The 20,608-nt window shown below is 37.9% G+C and overlaps 1 protein-coding gene across 2 annotated transcripts in view; it reads left to right on the top strand.

Annotated features, from left to right (window-relative positions):
* The window catches only part of LOC102696702 (testis expressed 264, ER-phagy receptor), a 145,510-nt gene that overhangs the window by 102,471 nt on the left and 22,431 nt on the right, over positions 1-20,608 (top strand). The gene's annotated exons all lie outside the window — the stretch shown is intronic.

Genomic DNA, 20,608 nt, shown 5'->3' with positions numbered 1-20,608 from the left:
GAGGGGCGAATGTGGCGATGGTGTGAGCGGGGAGGTGGGATGAGGGTGACGATTGGAGAGTGACGTCAAGCAATAAAGCCAACAGATAAGACAGACAGATGATGCTTCAGTTTTGATTTTTTTTTGGTCGTGGCACGCATTGAAAAGACCTCCCTTGGGATATCTTTGTGTTGCTTGCGTAGGAGGATTTAGTGAAAGTGCCAAAAAGATGAAGATTTTATGCTTTTTAACCAGTTCACTGCGTCAAGTGTGATCCTCTTTTGAATGTTCTGAATGCTGACTGTCAGGAACTGAATTCCTTGGCAGAGAAACCTCAGCAAAAATGTTACCATTTGTTACTTTTTGGGGAATAAATGCTCTTCATCCCTCTGACATTGACCCTGTATTGAAGTTAAAAAAAAACTATTCAAATGTTATGATTGATGCTGAAAATGTATAGTAAGCTGTGAAATAAGATTATTATACATGAATAAAATAACTACAGTATATGTAAGGGAATTAGAAATTTAGAACAACAGAAGGACAGGAGATTAAAGAATTACATCACTTTATGTCTTTTAGTTCAAGCTTTTCTTCAGTGTAATGAGGCATGGAAAGCTTTTTAGGACTACCAGTGGTGCATGCTCTTTGTACAGCAGAAAAGGCAGGGGCATGAAGAGTATCCCATTCGCCAGAAATTCTGCTGCTAAACTTAAGTCATTTGTGCTCTTCTTTTTCTCACTCTAGAAGAACAGTGAATTTGTGTTACTCAAAACATTGTGCTTTGATTGAGATTTGTGGTCAGTTATAAATCTTAAGTGGTAACCGTGCCACATGAACTTGGATTAAGTCCCATGGTTTATAACTGTAATTTCAATGAAATACTTGCCACTAAAGGTACCTAAAATAGTCGTGAAGTTTTAATATGTTATATCATTTATCAGGAGTCAGGAGTGCCCAATGCTGGTTCCGGAGGGCTGAGGTATCTGTGTTTTTTCAAGCCAACTAAACTCTTTACAGGATTAACTGGATTAATTTAAACACCTCCCAGCTCTTTGGGTGCCTCTGCTGTAAAGAGATGTGGAAACTTTTCAGAAACACTGACTTCTTCAGAACAAGCATTAGATACTGTTGGTTTGGAAGTGTGAAGAACTTTGTCATGTTGTTATTGTGGATTTTGCTGTGTGGAGAGTGACAGTTTTCACTCCTTTGGCTTCAACATTAGTGATGAACTGCATTTATTAGCCACAAAAATATTTTTAAATTAATTTCCATTGTTTGAGCAACATTTCCCTTCTGGTCACATTAGAGTGAATAGGAGTGCAATGAAAATGCCATACACACATTATGCTGTGCATAATAATTATGATTAAGGCTGTATCTTTTAGCATTACCTGTTTGTGAAAGGCTCACAGATTTGAAAACGTTTCCTTAAAATCTGACTGAAGTGAGTTGACAAGTTGCTTTCCTTAATTATTCCTTTTAAATGTTTGAGGACCTATTTTTTTAGAGCTGTCAGAGCACAAACTCAAAAGCGGAGGTACTGTACTTAACTGCCGCAGATCTGCTGCATAGCTCATACTTGAGATTAATGTGAGAGAACCCATGTAAAAATTAGCACTTTCTGATTTGTTCCTTTATTACTCCACATTACAAATAGTAAGAATTCTTAATGAGCTTTCCAATTAAATGGATTGTTTGTAATGTTGCTAACTTGTTTGCGAAAGGTTTGCCTTATCGGACAGAAAATCCAATTACAGTCCATTAATATTGGTAGAGCCAGGCCTTGTTCTGCATACTAATTGACAGAGTACAATCAATTTGTGGTTTGTTAGCTCATAGGTTTCCCTCTGGCTGTGCTTTAAAGTCCCAAGAGATCCCTTGGCGCTGTCTGCCATTCACATTAATCAAGGAAAGCTTTAACTTTTATATGCTAATTCAGCCTTCAAATTAGCATTTTTCTGCTTGCTCATTAAAGCCTGGGTATCGGTTGTTGTTCTGGTTGTGTTTTAGCCTTTTCACTCAGGGAACGCATTTGTCTGCCAGCAGTGCCAGGCAGCTGGATCAACCTGCAGCACATTTGTGCATCCTGTCAGTATGGCATGCAGTGCCAATAGGGTTCTTTTGCACAGTTGTGTGCAGTCTTTTTGCTCTTGAGTGTCAGAATCCTTCCCACAGACTTTTTTTCTATAGCTCAAAGGCATGGCTCTTAACAGTAAATTAATTGCAGGCAACCTGCTAAATCTTCATCATTTCCACATCAAACTCAGAGTGCCGAAAGATTTTTGAAAGTGGCACAGTTGCACAAATGTTCTCGAAGGAGCATGTGACCATTACATAAAAATGTGCTTGGTGTCAGTCCTGGACTCTACCACTGTGCTACATATTTTAGCCTGGTGAAAGCTGACCTTGTAGAATACATATTATACAATCAGGATTTGATTTTGAAATGTTCTAATTAATTTAATTGTAAATGCTCTACTTGTGGGTTGCACAGTGGCACAGTGGTTAGCATTGCAGCCTCTCTGGACTATTCCTGACCTGGGGCTGTCTGAGTGGAGTTTATATTATCTCCCTGTGTTCAGGTGGGTTTTTATCCAGGTGCTCTGATTTCCTCCCACAGTCCAAAGATGTGCTGGTAGGTTAATGGGCTTCTGGGAAAATTGGCCTTAGGTGTGAGTGCATGAATGTGTGTGTCTGTGTGTTTTTGCTGTGATGGGCTTCCCATCCAGGGTGTATCCTACTGTACCTTGCATCCCTTGATGGCCAGGACAGGCTCCTTGTGATCCTGAATTGGAAGAAGCAGTTGGAAAATGGATCAATGGGATAGAAAATGCATATTCTATTTGTTACTTGGGTGGCATGGTGGTATGGCAGTAACGGGTGTTGCTTCACAGCACTTGTTGACCCTTCTGTGTGATTTCTGTATTGGTGATCTTCTAAATTAGTCTTAAAAGTTGGTTCCGAAACGTCTTGTTATAAATGTCAGAGTTTTTGGTTTAAAATTATTTGGTTCAGTTTTGTCACCATAATTATGAATGGGCTCTACATTAATATGGCACATATCTGGACCTTCCTGAAGCTGAAAAATCACATAAATCACAGCTCATTCTTGCAATGGATCACCGAGCAAACACTGTGATTGACAGTACTTTCTCTGTACCTCTGGGAGGCTCTGTTTGAATTCATTATGACTTCACTGGGCTGGTGTATTTCTGTACCTCTGCCCACAGTCTCTAAACTTCTTTTTAGTGTTCTTGAGTGATTTTTCTGTGGCCCTTTGTGAAAACGCAATCAAGTTGCTGCTATAATAATTATTTTGTTTTAATTTCCAAAACATACACTTTTCGGTATGCATGCAGTAGGTTTCTATTAGCCAGTAATGATTAGCAAAGAAAAGGTTTTTTTCTGCACTCTTTGTGGAAGTGTTAACGCATTGAACTGTTACTTTGGAAGGCCTTAAGGTCTTCATATCAGTCCAGCATTTTATTAGATTTTGCCTGTTCAGCTGTAGGGTGAATTTCCTAATCCTGCATGCAATGGTCTCCTAGCCAATCTTTGTGGGAGCTTTGGGGATGTTGTATTAGGGATCATTACCAGATGCAAAAGCAGGTGCGTAGGCGTTTTGATGTGCGTGGGAGTCAGTTGCATAACTGAGCAAATACAGTGTATTAGAACCTCGGTTGTATTAGACAGATGCTGATCTATCGGGGGTTAAAGAAAACCTGAAAGGAATTTCAGCAACTTTGATGAAGGGAAGATTCTTTTCTGGCTTTTAAACAGTAACAGACATGTAATTAAGAAAATCATAATTTTCATTATGTGGCGTACTGTATTACAACAGCCTCCTAGTTATTAGAGGCTTTTCTCATGTGGGACAACATTTAACCTGTAAAGTGTCCAATTAATAAAGGTCAAATCCAAAGCATCAAATCCATCTATAGATTTAAGAGAATAACTACATTAAATGCTCAGAAGTATGCACAGTAGGCCTGGTTCTTTTTGTGCCAATTTTGAACTGTGTGTAAGGACACCCTAATGAGGAGATATGGATCCTGTGCAGCCGCAGGAGTAGCCGGTTGACACGGCACCAAACAATCCGAATCGAGAGGCGAGATCGTGGTCAATGGGAGTAAGGAATGTTGAAATCCAGGACAGACACCGGTGGTAAACAATCCAAGTTGAGAGGCGAGATCATTGTTGAAGGGAGTAAGGTAGGGTACAATCCAGGACAAACACAGGTGGCAAACAATCCGAGTCGAGAGGCGAGGTACAAAGTCAAAAGGCAAAAAAGGGGAAGTCCAACATCCAGAGTGACACAATGTTTAGTAATCGCCAGGTAGAGCTCTCGGGGAGTAAACTCAATACTGAGCAGCAGGAAGCGGGTTAAGATGGTTTAAATAGTGCGGCGCTTGTTATTATTATTAACCCGCTGCTGGTACTGGTTAGTTCTTTTGCGAGATGATCTCCGCTGGCTGGTGGTCGTGACACTGTGTGTTTCAATTAGTTGTTTGCATGTTTTTAGTTAGTAAATATGTGGTGCCATAGGCGGTACCACACAGGTTGTGAGGAAATGAAATAAAATCGAGGACTCCACTGGTTTTGTCCTCTTTTATTTATTAATGAGGTTTTTTAAGGAAGGGTTTCACAGGAAGCCAGTAAAGTCAAGGAGTCATTTACAGTATGTGAAATAATTATGGGTATTATATTATTATAATGTATTATAAACTAATAAGTTTTGTGTAAAAATGAAACGTTCCCCAACGCTTCAATGTCATTGGCAATGTCAGGCAACCCATCAGAAAGTGCTGTGCTGCTTCAAGGTCTGTGTAATTATTTGCATTGATAGCATTGCAGCCATTGTAGAGTTTTAAGTATGTGGTGAAGACAATGGCTCCTGGGAATTATATCTCATGACAAGAAATTAATTTTAGCAAATGATGGCTACTCCTATTGACAGATTGCTGCCCATCTTTTACCCAGCATAAGATATATAAGACTCAGAGGGAGGTAAATGAAATGTGCAATAAAAGAGATCAAGGAAGAAAGCCCCAAAGCTTCTAAACCAGTGTCAAATTCCTCAGTGTAAATTTGACACGTAATAAGTGATAAATCCAGTACTATTATTCTCTGCAGGATGATACCACTGCCTATGCTGTGGCCTTGAAGCAGTGTGGCACTTTCTGATGGGTTTCATTCCTTTCTTAATTAGTCCATGCACCATATAAAGCCCTCTCCTTCTGGAAAGGAGTAAAAGAAGCAAAATAATTTTCTTATGAAAAGCATAGCATTAAATGGCATGACGTGATCCAACAAGGAACCCCATGGACCATTCCTGTATAACCTTAATTGAATGCTTTTTGATTTAAAAAAACATAATCTTTTGGAGTTTAATGGTTTTGTGCTTCACAGATTTATGGCTTTGTATACACAGCAAATAATACTTCAGAATTCTGCATGGAAAAATAAAGATGAAAAACACCTTCACCCCGGGGACTTTAATATAAGCCTTTCAATTGTTTAAATTTTCTTTCTACAGAAAGACAGAGACTACAGTGTACTTTATCTCTTGTGGCTGTGAAAGTCCTCTGAGATTGATTCTTCTTTCTGTCTTTTGTAAACCATGTTTGTTTCTCTTTGAAAGGCCAGAGAAGTAAGTGATTTCTTCTCTAGCGTCATGTTATGCACCCTATGGACTTACTTCTGAAATGGAACTTTAATTGGCAAGTTGCCTTTGCTGTACACAGTAATTTTAAAAATACAGAAATTAAGACCATTTACAATTTGCAGTATTCTATGATTTGTAAATAGGATACTTCTTTGAAAATGATCATGAGAATTGCAGCCTTTGTTTTGAATATCTCTGGATACCTAGGTTTATGTTCATTGGTAAATGAAATGTAGGTAAATCTTTTTTTGGAAAAAAGCATTTGATAAGCTTTCAGTGTCCTGTTTGAAGCCATAATGAAGCTGCAGACTCAGAAATCAAGTACATGGTAAATGTTCTTTTTTCTTGAAAACGTTTTTCTCTCTTTTCTGTTGCTTGGATTCATTCCAACAAATAATCAATTATGGCACTGTAGACTCAAGTGAAGCATAATAATGTCAGGGCTGATGAGATACTGTAATTACAGTTCAGCAGAACCACGGCTCTCAAGTTGCCAGTACCCGGTAGCTTTCATTGGCATATTTGAAGGAGAATGTGCTGGGTACTGCATCAAAAAACAAGTTGACTGTGCCGAGAGGGGTTTTATAGATTGTGGGATATTTATAATCTGTAGATATTTAATGACTACAGAATAATTCAGCTCAATGTTTTTTTTCATCCCTTAACCCTGCAGTATATGATGTGTTAATTCGGTACAACATCAGTATAAGTTAGTCAATGACCAGAAGTCCCTTGGGCATAACTAGAGGTTTTCAAAAATGTTCCAAGAGAACCCAAATCCAGTTAAGTATGTAGTTAAGTAGTATGTCCTCATCTCTGGTCCTTGAGAGATAAAGAGTACCTCCATTATTTTTTACTGCTAAATGATCTCTGATATACTCAACAAATTACCTGCTCATTAACTGATCTCAATGGAATTGATCCATATTTTAAAAAAAACTGATGATCTACAAAACCCACTGAAAGAGTTACATTACAGTATATGAGACAGTATTTGTAGATTCGAATCTTAAATCGATGAGATTATGACAGGGTAGGTACATAATTGCTTCCACCATACTCCCTCACGGAACGTTTCATTCCTGTTTTTGATATTCTGTTCCCGTCGGAATTGATTATTATTTTTTATTTAAGCCTTTCCCATGTTCTCAGAAAATAGACACTCCTCTGTGAGGTACTGGAAATCTTCGTGATAAATTTCCAATAATGCAGCCATCCTCTTTCATGAATTCAGTTAGCTTCTGGACTTGAAAGTTTAGGAATCAAGCCATCATAACATGGGTCAATGCTTGCCTATCTCTATGACTCAGTCTCAGCAGGACAGTTATTGGCCGTGTTTTGAGACTATAAATGTTGCTTCCTCACGGTCCCATCTGTTCTTAAAGACTGTTGGCAGCAAGCCATTTGCAAGCCATGTGCCCATGTTTTGGAATTCCCACTTGAAATTATAATTATAGTCAATTCGGTTTTGCAAAGAATGGAGGAACCCCTGGATCAGGTTATAACAGCACATTCCTGCTGAGCTAAATGTGTGGTGGTTTCTCCTCTTGACCCATGTGTCTGTGAGAGGCTGGCTTGACCTCTATATGCAGAGACTGATAACAGAAAACAGAAATCAAACTGCTGTTTCTGGTCTGCCAAGTTGTGACCTTTGAGTTTGTATGTCAAATCACTGTTATTGTGCAGTGGAGGCCCACACTGCTTTCTTCACTTCTGCGCTGTCATACTTTGCACACACAGGAGGAAAGACCCAAGGGAGTTTTGAGCTTTAGCTAATGGGGTCTTTTGTTGATCTACTGATCCCTAATCAGTATGCAAACAGCCTTTCATCTTGAACATTAAACAATCTGCTGTCAATACTTATTGTTAGCCAAGCAGTTTGTGCTTCTAAAATGCACATCGATCTTGATTATCAAGCCCACAAGGGGCTTCCTTCTCATGTTCACATCTTCCACCCGCCCAGCTTGTTTACTGAGTTCTTCCCAAGTGTCTAAGGTCAAAATTGTGTCCTTTTGGAGTAAGGTTCCCTCTGGTATTGCATGGTATCAGCTCTTCATTCTTCTTCATTTTAGTGGCCCAGTGGTCAAAATTAAGATTTCTCTTGAGACCATTTCTAAGGAAATGTAAATTTTTGTTTTGTGTCCAGGAATGAAACATCTCACTTATGCCACTTCAAAATGCCTCAGAAAAAAAGGACAAAGAGAACAGAACCGCAGTTCCTAGCTTTTGTTTTAGTTTTAATCAATTATGTAATTGTTTAAAAATAAACATTACCAAAAGGAAGTTAGTAAAAAGAACGTATTATTGCAGCCAAGTGAAGCATTAAGCAAACAAACCCACTAATGCCAGATTAATAACTAAGTTCACTAGGTAGGAGTGCCAATAACCAAAGTCTGTTCTTTCCTTCCTCAATTCAATTCGGTGTCTAGACAAAGGGATTGTGAAGAGGTTCTCTATTTGGGGAACATTACATTTTATTGAGTCACACACTGGGGTGTCAATCTGCCCGATTTCCTTCTCTCTATATTTCTGTCTGTATCTGTCAGACGTAACACCACAGCGCGGTCGCAGAATCTGGGCAAAGTGGGGTGAAATGAAACCAGACCGAAAGAAATGATTCATTCTATAGTGAAATCGGTGGAAGAGAAAACCAATAGTGAAAGGGAAAATATTATTAAGATTGGCGACGGGAAATGAGTGAAAAGACACTGGGAGCAAAAAATTGACAGGCATCACCACAGAAAGAAGGCTTACACAGTCAAGAAAGGCTTGAGAACTTTCTTGTAGTTTATTTTTTTGTCTGGCCTTGTCAAGTTTGTTTTTTTTAGTGCAACTACAAAGTGTAAGCTGTTAAAACACAGTATTAGAATACTATCACGGCTCTTTCATCCTGTTTTGAGGTTGATGCTACAGGTTTAAGCTTGAGACTTACTTAAAATATTCTACTGTTCTTTGTGGTTTCTTTAGCCTATTTTATTGTTTCTTATAATCCATCCTGTGTTGTGGCTATAGAGAATTAATTTTAAACAATTCAGATTGATTCAGTGATGAGGCACACCTTCTGTATTTAATTTAGAATTCTGTGTAATGTATCTTGTCTTGCCTTTATTGCAGGATGCACTGGAGACACTTTCTACATGCACAGTGTCATACAAAAATGTCATTTTGAATTCTTGGATAGATCAGTTTTCAATATTGCTTTTCAGTCTGCAATAGTCGAGGCTGTAAAAAAATGAACAGTGCACATACAAATCTTGTTTTAAAAAATAACATGATGTGGACTGTACTATATTGTCATTAATCAGATGCAAGATTTAAATGGGAAAAAGACATCCACTGCACGGTGCCCAGAAGCAACAGAATGAATTTTAAAAGTACTAAATGGCAAAAAAGGTTAATAGAAAGCTTGGAAACGTAGACAATAGTGCACAATTTAGGTGAAAGAGGTAATGCTTTTAAAACTGAAGAATTCACCAGTTAAATAGCATACAATTTCAGGCACCACTGTACAAAATGGATCAAGAAGTTTCAGTGAAAGTCTAGAAAAGAACAACAACACTTTTTCTAGGGGAGGTACTTTGGCTCAGTGGTTATCATTGCTGCTCACCAGTGCTGGATCATTGGGTTCAATTCAGGACCAAGGGTAGCTATCTGCATGGAGTTTGTATGTTCACCCCATGTTTGTGTGGGTTTCCTCTCACAGTCCAAAGACATACAAATAGTTTAATTGGCTTCTGAGAAAAATGATCCTGGTGTGAGTGTGTGTCTGTGTTTGTGTGCCCTGCGATGGATTAGTGTCTCATCCAGGGTGTATCCTGCTTGCTAGTAGAAGCTCCAGCTCCCCAGTGACCCTGAATTAGATGAAGTGGTTAGAAAATGGATGAATAGGGCTCATGTAGATGATGACAGATGATAAGGAGATGAATGAAGATGTCTCAGAGAATATTTGATTGATGCCCTTGAAATTTGAAATGAGAGTAAGTAAGGTCCATGCCATTAACAAGAGTTTGTCTAAAATCCTGCAGTAAGGCTCCTGTGTTGCAGTATGTATATTAAGCAACCTTAGAGAGACATTGTGACAGTGTGAAAAATAAAAGCTGTTAAATCTTCATGCACTAATTAAGATGAGTATTTTGGAGATTGCATTGTAAATTATTCAATTATGACCAGGCAATTAATTTGATTTTGACAAGAGAAAATATAGTTTGTGTGCAATCCATTTTTCATATGTTAATAACGCATTAATTAGATAACGTTCATATTTGAATGTTTAATCAATAGATAGTGGTGATGTGGCAGATCACAGAAATAAATGTAATGAGGATGGAGCGATATTGTGATTAAGTATTCATCAATGTACATTTCAGCCTACGAGCCTATTCTGGCCAGCCAAGCAAGGCCTAGGGCACCTACAAGGAAAACCAGTATGTACTGTTTCCTCTGGACCAGAATGTCCAATACTAATGCTTCAATATAGTAACCAAAAACAAGCTGCTGTAAGGGGGAGCCAGATTTTGAATGGGAAGTTAAAATGTGGTCCTGACTGAAGTCATTAAAGTTCCCATGGCACTGTTCATAAGAGGAGTGGTCTCCAGTGTCCTGGCTAAATTCCACTCTGCACATGTTCAATCTGACCTCCCTGTATTCCTCAGAGGGAATGTGGGTGTTTCAATAAATACTGCACATCACTCAGGTGGTGGCTGAAGTAGGTCCTTTCCTAGCAGTTAACTACTTTAGAATCCTGTCTTAAAAGCATTCAGTATGCGCAATTAAGTTTTGTTGTTATGAATAATAATAAGCAAACAAATCCAGCATTTATTCTGCTAGAAACAAGTTAGACTTTAAAACAACAATGACCCCCCCAAAAAATGAAAAATATTGCTTGCTCTGTAGCTTTTACAGAAAAGCTCCCCCAAATCAGTTTAGGGGGAAATCAACGGGTTTCTGTGATGCCAATCCACAGTTGCTTATGTTCCGACTTGTTATACAGTTTGACTCCTCTCTCTAGAAAAGTATGATCTGTTTAACAAGGCAGTATTGAATTTGTACTGCATATGCATACAGTGTATTCCCCTCATGGATTCCATTAATCCAACTAATGCATTTGAAGTTTGTGTTAGTGAAATCTCAGTTATATTTATTTAAAATATAATATGAGGTTCCTGCAATGGTATTTTTATTTGAATTCATCTGTATTGCGACTTCTTGTTCATCGTTTTCTGACGTTAATACTGTGGTGGATTGCCTCCTGTGGAAATAAACAAGCAACTGTAATGACAGTGTCGGCCACAAGGGGATGCCAAAGAAATAGTTTAATGAAAGTCTTGGGTGTGAAGAGTGTAATTAATTGAACAATTGCAATGTTTTGGAATGTTTGAGTTTGTGCACAGGTATAAGTCGTATTAAAGGTGTGGAATTGACTCACTAGGGATTGGTGTTGGTGTTGTTGGCGTCAAGTCAGTGTTGGTTAGAGGATTGTGACTAGATCACAGCTGATGGTAGCCACTAGAATTACTGTAAGTTTAGAGTGGTGTCTTCATCTGAAGAGTCTTCTGTTTTGTTTGTGTTAGAACCTGAAAAATAAATCATATTAACTGTTTTTCTTGTAAAATAAATATTGTAATCTTCAATAAGTTATAGCCTGGGCTTTTGATGTGTGTTGCAGTTTGTGTTCATCTGTGAAGGCTCCCAATGAGGCATCCTTAAGTACACATCTTCAACACTGTGCATGCTTATCCTGTGTTTTCTCTCTTAATACTACATTTTCATTTTAAGATACTGCTGTAGGGATGCAAGGAGTCACAACACAGTCCAATTAATTTTAATTGCAACTGGCCATTTCCAGAGGACACTGAAGGAGACATACACAAGGTGCATTTCCCACAACAGTGCTACAGAAGGGTTTATAGTCCAAATCCAGTCGTCGTCACCCTATGTTATTACCATGAATGGGTGTTAGAGTGACTATTACCAAAATGGTCCAGTTGCTATTCCTGATGATGTTATTCCCACCTTTGAGATATTTCTGAGATGTAATGTACAACAGCAGGCGTCTGTTTAAAATTCACTCAAGCCAGGTCAGGAGTAATGACCCTGCTGGAGTCACATTTCTACACTGCATTTGAAAATAAGTTCTTTTATGTACTCTGTGTTTTATAAAAATGGGAAAATGTCAGTGTTGGTTGAAGTAGAAAGGAGAATCGTCTTTCACCTGTGCAGATTGATATTTTTGCAGAGTGCATTCACTCACCTTTCTTGATTAGCTTTTTGTCCTCAAGGTCATGAAAACTCTTACAAAGATCTGTTATTAAATTGTTTTAGTTTGTTCTGACTATTACATCAGAAATTTCTTTCCTTATGTCTTATTTAGAAGGCTTTTTACCACAGCATTCAGTTGGTATTCAGTTGGTACAGTAGCATCTCTATTTTAAATCTTGCAGCAATAGAATACCTTTGCGTATTAACTATAAAATGGTAAAACTGCAGAACTTGCTCTGTGTTTCCTGAAAATATAAATGTTGTTGGGAAATGTTGGGTAGTTAAGTGTTTAGAAAGTTCATGCACCAAAGCTGTTTAGTCTAGAAAGCTGCAGAATCAGAATCCAGACTTTAGCTGTTTTCAGCTACTGATGTGTGAAAACAGTTTTGAAATGTGAATGAATTCTTGCAGGCTAAAACAGTTCTGTAACTGCTTTCTGTAACTGTTAAAGTTAAAAGAATATAATATAATATATCAGGTGGCACACCTGAAGAAGGCTCCACGGCCAAAACGTTGTGTTCTCTTTCTTCTTTTTTTCAGCATGGAATAAACCTATTACTTGTTCCTTATAATATAATATGTTTTGAAGCAGGTATTGGTTTATTTCCCCAGTGTTTTGTTGTTGTTGTTTTAACTGAATGTACTGCACTGTAAATCTCAAACAAAACACCTTTGAAAGTTAACAATGAAACAGGTTTTATGTAAAGCAAAAAAAAAAACTAGAAGCAATTATCTTAATGAAGCCACCAGAAAGTAATTAGGACTATAACTGGAACTAATCTCAGAGAGCCTGATCACAGACAGAGATATGTGGTAGAATTTGCATGGCGAAATCTTTTACTAACACTGTAGATCCTGCACAGATTACACTTTTAAGGACACTGCACTAAATGTGATCCAAACACTTTGTAGTTGTTAATACTTGTATTTTATCGCAGCTGATGGCAGTAAAAAAGAAAAGCAACTAAAAAAAACAAAACCAATATCACTTAGTTTAATCAGGACTGAGTGCCAGTGTAATTACTCTCCGGCGTTTTTAGTTTTTTTTCTGTCTGAATTCTCACTCTGATGATTTGTTTAGTTGTCTCTATCTCTGTGTGAACTCAGAAGTTCTTTTTGATTTCCTTCTTCAATGAGAGAACAGTCAGGCTGTTTTCCTTTGCTTTTCTTCATTATCAGCAGGTCCGAGGAGATGTGATCTCATTTACATAGCTGCTCTGGGGCGCCACACAACAGGTGTGTTGGGTGATTCATATGGTATACCTTGCAGAAGCTTAGATTAAAACTAATCAATCCCTGCACTTATATCATTTATTCAGGCAGGGAGAATAGCCTTGTAAATTGAGAAAACAGATTGTCGAAATCTTGGAAATGGGGGGAGATCATCTGGAAACAGAGCTGTCGACTATATACTGTATGGTGTGTTGTTTTTAATTTCCTGGATCCTATTTTTGAAAAGAGGGGGGCCTTGCCTTTGCTTTTTTAAAGGAATTGTAAGGTGGAAAGGAACCCCAGAGAGTGGCATTTGAGAAAATGATCTGGAGGGAACATTGAAAAGCCAGCCACAGCTCATTCTTTATAGAAGACTATTGAACTGAGATAGAGAGAAAAGAAATGCAACAGTCCAAAGTTAATAGCTGAGTACCTATTGTTTCCAATTGCAATTGTTTAACTTCAGTTTGTTGTGATAAAAAAAAAAAACTGAGTGGGAAGCTGTGTCAGTATATGTTGGCTGCAAAGGAACAAGTAAAGGTAAACACACTGTTTTGGCTGCTGACTCTTCCTCAGTGCAGTCTTCACACCCAGAGAAAGATTGCATTGTGTCTCTTCTTTCTGATTTTCTTTTACTTGCTCTATTGAAGATAAAATATTGACTGAATTATTACTGAAGAACTATTAGGACTATAGCATTTTGTGCATTCAGTGCATTTGGTGCAACCCCAATATAGCATTTGGTGAGGAATTGGGCCATTTTATGGCAATTAAGATGGGAATTTTGGCTACAAAAACTAGGAAATTATCAATTCAGTATGGGATGATGTTGAAGAGAACAGAATCCCTGATCATGGATGAAGTAGTGGATGCTCTACATGAGGTCACCATTTACTGTATGTGTCGGCCAAAGTCATCAACTGCAAACAGGATGTCAGAAAAAGAAAGAGTAATGAAAATGAGATAAAGTGCATTTGCAAAATTGATTGTTATTTTGATAGGGGATCTCTTTGTGCTTTAAAAGAAAAGTCTTTGTCCAAAAGACCCCACCTTTTCTAATCTGTCAGTCTGAAACCTGGTAGCTGAAGACAAAAATTGAACAATACAGTACCTTATATACAGATGGTCCTATGAAGCAGAGAAAGCCTTGGGAAAAGAGACAACAAAAGATGGGAGTAGTATATATAAGGGACTAGATGGTAACATTGAGTAACATTGAGTAAAAGAAAGAGAACAAAAGAAGACCTCTTTGAAAGGTGTAATCACAATGTTTGCATGAACAAACTGATTGTAGATACTGGGGGAAGTCTTTGTTGGACTAAGGGTTGAAAACAGCTGATAGTTACCACAATATACAGTAGATATCCTGTGTACAAACTTAGCAGAGTTACATTGAAGGCAATGTCAATTTCGTGAGGAAAAACAGAAGGAAATAAATGGGAAAATGTGTTGCCTTATCATTTTGTGCTACAATTGCTTCAATCTTTAACCTAATCAGGCCTGCAGCTTGTACCTGTTATACAATCTTAGTGAGTACTTTTTGAAAGGTGAACATGTTAGAGCAAGATCAATGGAAATAACTGTTGATGTTCATTCTTCATGCCAGACTGCCTTCTCTGCTTCATATGAGAATGTGGTTATAAACAAAATTTGATCACAAATAAAGTCCTCAATTTCATCTGACAGTCTAAGGGAAAAGGCGCAAGAGGAGCAGAAGCATACGTATTTTCAGTGGGCTGACTTAACACATCTCAGCATGACGTACTGGGCCTTCTCAAGAACAAGCAAAATCATGTTTTTTTTTGTTACTTATTTCCTGTAGCTGTCCAGCTCCCTGTGGTGTTTGGTGGCTGTGAAAGCCTTTTTCTTATTTCTCCTGTTTTTCTGCTCTTGTGGGCTGCATGCTGTTTATGGCACAGTACACATGCACTTCACAGTAGCAGTGATCACTGTTACAGTTCAGTTGACTCTTGACACTAATTGATGGTGTGCCGGCAGTTTGCTGGGATAGATCACAAGTCCAGATCCCAGGAAGAATGATAATAGAGTTGCGGGTACACTTAGCATAGTGCTACTTTGCTTCGGGGGTTGTTCAGAGTAGAGAGGGAAAGTCAGTAAACGTATATGCTTGCTCAATAAGAACGTTTAGAGAACACTATTATTAATCAATTTATTCTAAAATGGAATAGCTCTGCTCTGTAGCCACATGCCAAAATCCAAGAAAAAAAGCTGACAATTTCAATACAAGAAATGTGCAGCTGAAATAATTATTTTTAAGAGTCTCGCTTACTTGTTATAAAGAGAACATTTGTGACCTCAATGTTTATTATATTCACTTTTTATTGCTGAAAATGCATTTGGGGCTTATCTGTGTTGTAATTGTTTTCCTCAAGGTTTTATTTCTCCAAGAGCAGCAGCAGTTTATGATTTAATTGCCTGAACAGCTACTGAAATTGTGTCCTGAAATGTAAGGTCTTTCCTCAAAGAAATGCACCACAATGCATTTTATTCATTATATTCAAAGAGATGAAAGCTGCTCAATACAGTCCAAATAGGATTCATAAACTATAAAACAGCTGACCCAAATTCAGGCAGTGTCTTTTCTAACTCCAAATCTAGCAGCTCGACCAGATCTATCAATTAAAAAGATTAATTTTGTTGGGCGAAAGACTTTATACAAGAATATCTAATTTTAGTGTCCCTGACTGCTCAGAGATCTTTAGCAAAGCATGTCTTTAAGGCTAGTTCACTGTTTGCCCTACATAGCTCTTGCTTGTCTTTGAATGACCTGCCATTAAGTCTTCTCAGTAAGAGCTAAGCACTTAAAGGTCAGCACACAGCAGCAAGCATCAATTAGCATTGTCACACTTCAGTTTGCAGCTTATTTTTACACATCAGTTTTCATTTTGGTCTTTCTGTGTCCATTAACTTTCTAGAACAGGAGTGATGTGAAATCGCTTTCCTGTTTTCGTAGACATTGTTCCTGCAGGAGGAATTGTTGTACTGTCTATAATGGATGTTTTCAGCATTGAGCTGAACATTTAACCATTTTTTTTCCCGACATGGCAATATTCAAGTGAAAAAAAGTTTAACAGCAGCAAATTATTGTTACAGCAGTATCATTAGAATGGCCTTATCTTTGTTTTGATTGCTTAAGTTGGCCTTTTGATGAAGGAACACTGAAATACCTACTAGACGGTATTTATTGCCATAGTTTATATACTCACAGTAGATTATAGTGTAACAGTGGCTCATTTATTATTCGGTGTTCAAATAAATATATGAACTTTGTAAGTAAATGTTTTTTGTGATTAGCTTTTCCACCTTGGTTCAATTCCTGAAGTGCTACAGTATGTGTGGTGAGGTTGTGTGTTGGCCCCATGTTTGCATTGGTTTACTCTGGGTATGCCCTTTTCCTCTCAATGGAGTAAAGACATACTGGCAGGTTAAATGGGCTTTTGGGAAGGTTAGCCCTGGAGTGAGTTTGTGTGTGCTCTGCGATGGAGTGGTGTTCCATCCAGGGTATACAGTATGCTGCCTTGTGCCTATTGCTTGCAGGGAGAGGCTCCAGCTCCCCTGTGACCATGTATTGGATAAAGTCATTAGAAAATGGATGGATATATACTGTAATTATGTAATGATGTACTCACGAGTACACCAGTGACAAACAGTATGTGGAGTTGGACAGAATAGCGAAGAGTCAACTGGCTGCCTGAAATGTGTGGCTTATTAGAAATATATAAATTACAGTGTTATTAATTTAACTAAAACATCTTTTACATTTATTCTGCTGATCTCGTTTCTGATTTAATGTTTCAATGCAATGGTGAACAGAAAAAACACTTAGCAGCCTATTAGGACTGTCCCAGATGCATATTTCCTACCTGCTCATTGATATGACACCAGCACCTCATGGTAACAGTTACTTGTCCACCAAGGTGTTGTAGTGCAGGGACTTTCTGAAATGACATGGAAGGTCATATTGACAAAGGATGTGATGATGCATGTGATGTTTAATAAAATCTGAAGCTTATATGTAGCTATATTTAAATGAACCATGTAACCTTTTGCTGCCTATGAGATGTACTGGCCTCATGTCATGGGTGCGGTCCTTTCTTGTGCCTCATGCATCCATAATCTTAGCTCCAGGTTTCTGAGATCTTGACCAGGAACGAAGACCTTTTTGATAAAGGAGTGATAATAATCCATATTACAGTACTTGCAAAAGTATTCAAATGTAAATATTAGTGAAAAAGTGGAAGTGGACTGTAAAGTAAATTGGCTAAATAGTTCATCTGGAAGAAAGAAAAACTGTAGCACATCACACTGATCAACTCAGACAATTCTAATGAAGATTAAACAGCACTAGTATGATACTAAATGGTGCTTTGGGTACATGTTTAAGAAACGTAAGAGCTCATATATGCAAAAAATGAAATTGGATATATAGTTAAACGCTTCTCTGCTAGGCATTCTGATATCTGTCTGAATATTTGCATTTCAGTTGATGAAAATTGACGAAGAATTGACACAGTTGAGCTAGAAGAGAAATTTTATTATATTTTCTTAAAGTGGCTTGCAATATTTGTTTTTTCTCAAAATCATCATACATTGGGGGGAGATATTGAATAATGTTAAAATACTACTAGTAGAAAGTGCTGTAGGTCTACATTTGCAAGGTAAATGAAATAGATAGATACTTTATTGATCCTGTGAGGGAAATTGCAGTGCAGCAGCAGCTTTACACAGACAACACAGCCACAGTGTAACGAATGATACAATAATAATAATAGTACAATACATACAATACAATCAGTGCAGTGAGATGTGCACTAAAAGAGTTACTCACAGTCCGGACACACAAAGAACAAACTAGAACAGAACAGTATGCAGAAAAATCATATCACACATATGAATATAAATATAGATGTAAATATAGATATAGATATAAATATAAATCTATTGCACGGGTCCCTGGCATATATTGCACAAAAAAACAGTTGTAAACGGGAAAAGAAAGAGAACAGATGTAGCAGTAGATGTGTAGATGCGTTCAGTCCAGAAACAGGTCACTGTCAATGTTGCCTCTGCCCAGACGCAAGGTGGATGTGTTTTTTTTCTTCTCTTTTCAGTATGGAATAAACCTATTACTTGTTCCTTAAATAGAGTATACATACACATTAGAAGCAAGATTGATTCCTGTATCGTTGCCTTGTAAATCATGAGATATTTTCGTATTTGCATGAACAGATTATTAACACTGCGCCATGAACTAGATTTCTGAACCTCCATACTAAAGGAAGGCATTTTTGAAATGTACAGTAGATGGTCTTTTGTGATTGGTGTCTAAGGGTTCTTGAAATTAAGAACTATACCTTGAAGACATTCGTACTCATTTTAAAAATATCACTATTTAACAGAACTCAGAAGAATTGTGCGATGATGTTAGGATTTGATCAGTCACAGGGGTGTTTGAAGCCAGCAGTGAACTTTTTTAAAAACAGCCACAAGAAGACATTAACTGTCCTTGCCCTGCTTGTGCCCCACTTCCAGAACACAGTAAAAGCCTTTGAAGAAATAAAAGTTTAATTCAGTAAGCATGAGGAATAGTATCTGTTTTAGAATAGCTTAAGATCAGAAGATGTTATTTAAAGTCCGTATTTGTTAGAAACATAAGTTTAAACATATTCTCCATTTCTAAGGAACAGGTTGCGCATCACATAACAGCCATGTGGCAGACCTGAAAAACCGACAAAACTTTGTGAAAGTTTTTGCACATACAATTTAAAATGTAGAGAAATAAAGTGTTCTGAAATTGAATATTTCTTGTTCCAGCTGAGCTGCAATAGGATACAGTATAGGTAGCTTGTGTGAGATCAATTTAACAGAACATCAGTGTTAAATCACCTTTCAGCAGTTTCCTGAGTGACTACAATTATATAGATAAAAACGGAACTACAATTTGGCTGAAGGGGGATCCTAATTAGTTTCAAATGCAAAATTTCTCTGATATTTTGCCCTCACCTTTTATGTATCAGAAAATTCAGGTTTTTTTTAGCTGAGTCTTGCTTGTGTCTCGTCTGTGGCAGAATTAAATGCTCTCATTAAGTGCAATTTAATTGGGGCGAGTTGTTTCGCTCTAAACCTATATGTGGTAAGCGTTCGGTAATCAGTTGTGTGCACTGCATAACAAAACTGCACAAAATTAAAAGTTAATGAACTGGGAGTCGGCTAATGGTCTCCGTTGGGGTAGTTTCTCTACATTTGGCTCAGAAAGCCGACAGAAAAGAACAACGCGGTTTTAATTTGGACAGTCAATTCAGGGATACAGCAAGAAAGGTTACTCATGCATTAAATAAAACTATCAAACTCAAGATCAGAGGATATATTGGGGGAGGGGGTAGTGGAAGAGATATAAGGAGCAGCCACAATTGAATTGTGATGGGGAAATGCATGAATGGAGGTGCAGCTTCTATCTTGTTTCAAATGCAGTCCCGTAGAATTCCAATTATCTGAATCCCACTTATCAGACTTTTCCTCTTCTGCTAAGTGCCCTCCACTATCGTAACACAGAGATTCTGAAATCCTGTTGTCATGTTGTAAGCATTTGACATTTTCAAGGTTTTTTTCTCGCTGCCAATTTTTAGGCAAAGCAATCCACTTTACATCAATAAACCTCATGGTATTAACGTGAATATGCTGAAATACTGTAAGGAGCACTGTTCCCCAAATATAAACCATTTTAGTTATAAAAGTAATTATTATGAAGACCACATTTCAGGCTAATTTGTATTTCATGACCATAAGGAAAGAAATAGAATTTTAACACTGGTGCAAGTGCTCTTCAGTATTTAATGGCAGAAGTGCCCAAGTGGTGACAGTTTCATTCTCTCTTGCAGCTTTCCTTGGGAGTCTGATTTCACTTGAAGTTGTGTAAAGAACTAAAATAATAAATAAGTTGGAGGCAGCTGGTTGGCGCTCTGTGGAGTGGAAACGCAGCAGGTTCTCTGCAGGACGAATGCTCCTGAAGCCCACTGACAGGCAGCTGCTTGCATGCTGAGGATACAGATGACTGAACTGGTGGGAGATGGGGGCAGCTGTAGCGAACACATTCAATTGAAGCTCTTTCCATTAAGTCAGTGCGATATCCAGGCTGGCTCCTGAAGGCGATATACTGTACATGGTATAGCCGAACTGGGCCTCACCTTTCCTGTGCTGTAGGCTTCGCCTGGAGTCAGGCCGCACTCTGAAAATGCATACCACTGCGTTTCATTTGATGAAACTAGCTCTAGATAATGCGTTTTGCTAAATCAGGGACATATTGTTCTTATTTGTTTACAAATTGTACTTCAAAAATGACCTTTTTTTGACCAGAAATCAAGGAAGAAACAATAACAGCAAAACAAATCTGACAAGAGCAGATACAGAAATAAAGCTGTTTTCCTGTGTAGGAAAACCTGATGTTGAGACTACAGTAATTCACATAGTGTG

The sequence above is a fragment of the Lepisosteus oculatus genome, chromosome 4 (genome assembly GCF_040954835.1).
Source record: "Lepisosteus oculatus isolate fLepOcu1 chromosome 4, fLepOcu1.hap2, whole genome shotgun sequence".
NCBI classification, from domain to species: Eukaryota; Metazoa; Chordata; class Actinopteri; order Semionotiformes; family Lepisosteidae; genus Lepisosteus; species Lepisosteus oculatus.
Note: the sequence above shows the minus strand (reverse complement) of the source record. Positions and strands in the feature narration are given on the sequence as shown.